Consider the following 1,527-nt stretch of genomic DNA (forward strand, 5'->3'; position numbering starts at 1 on the left):
CGTGCTCGGCTGAAGTCTTTGCGGTGTGTTCCAGTGCGACACATGGCCAAGACGCAGGAGAACACGGCGACGCAACAGTCGGCGTCGGCGAGTTCTCTGGTGACTGCTTGGTGTGTCAGGGCCTTTAGAGTAATGACAAACATTCCAGGAGAAGACAGACAGGAAGTAAACACTAACAGGAACAGCAGAAGAAGACAGACATGAAGTAAACACTAACAGGAACAGCAGAAGAAGACAGAAAGGAAGTAAACACTAACAGGAACAAAGTAATGGCTCTGGCAGTGTTTAAAGACTGGTTAGTGGAAAATAAAATGGTAACAGACTTGGACAATTACAGAAAAAACGTGTCGATTTTATTGTCTTGCTGCACATTATCCCTTACTTATTGAATTGGAGGCCACTATTTACTGCACATACCTGTTCTAATGTGGAAAATTCTATTTAGAATAATGCAAAAACAATGTACACAATAATCCCAGAACTGATAGAAAACCACTCCAAAGAATTCACAAGCTAGTAACAAGCAGTTATAAACATTGATTAAGTGACCACTAATTTTGAACAACTGTCAGACCCATTTCTACTATGTAATGGTGTTAGTTGGCTGCCTGTGTATTGCACCAATAGATTCTGACAGGACTACAGGCAATGTGTGCATTTTCATTAACAGCTGATGAGTTGCGTATTGCTTGTGTGCTGAAGCTATCGATTGATTCGGTCAGCAGCAAGCTTCTTTTCTCCGACCCCAAGTGTCATTTAAGCACATTATTACAAGGCTTAGATGATGACTCTATTCTGGATGGTCAATTTTGACTTTTAGCTGTTTAGGACTATCTAATCAAGAGACTACGTGCAGTCATTTCAATCAATTAAACATTTCTTTCAGTTTATCCATCAGAAAAACACAGTGGTATACTTTTGGAATATTCTTAGATTTCTGGAGAGCGCATAACTTTGGATTCATGATGGCTTAACTGTCCCCAGAAAAGAAAAAAAAAGAGAAAAAGGACAAGAAAATTGCAAAAACAGAATGAAAGACATAAAAAGACAAGAGAGCTGGATGACAGAGGAATCAGCAGAAAAAGACAGACATGAAGTTAACCTTAAAGGGTACAGCAGAAGAAGACAGGCAGGAAATAAACAGTCAAGAGAACACAGTATGGACTCTGGCAGTGCTTAAAGACTGGTTCATGGAAACAGGGTTTTGGAATATTGAAGAAAATAAGATCTTTTGAAAAATTATACTTCCATGTGTTATAAGCAGAATTATGTTATGCTTTATTGTACTACATAAAAGTCGCATGGCTGCGCATCACCACTGCTAACCCGGGACTCGTCTTGGGCATGATGACGTTTAGTAATCTCATTTAGCCCCTTGTTAGCAACTTCAGTTTTGAATAAACATAAAAGCTTCGGCAATTTACCAGTGGGGTTTTTACTGACGTATTTAATGTGAGAACAAAACGTGAAAATATCTTAGCTTGTGTTAACAACAGACCTAATTTCAAGCGTCTAACCAAAAACACG

The sequence above is a fragment of the Notothenia coriiceps genome, unplaced genomic scaffold (assembly GCF_000735185.1).
Source record: "Notothenia coriiceps isolate Sejong01 unplaced genomic scaffold, NC01 NC01_scaffold00035879, whole genome shotgun sequence".
NCBI lineage: Eukaryota > Metazoa > Chordata > Actinopteri > Perciformes > Nototheniidae > Notothenia > Notothenia coriiceps.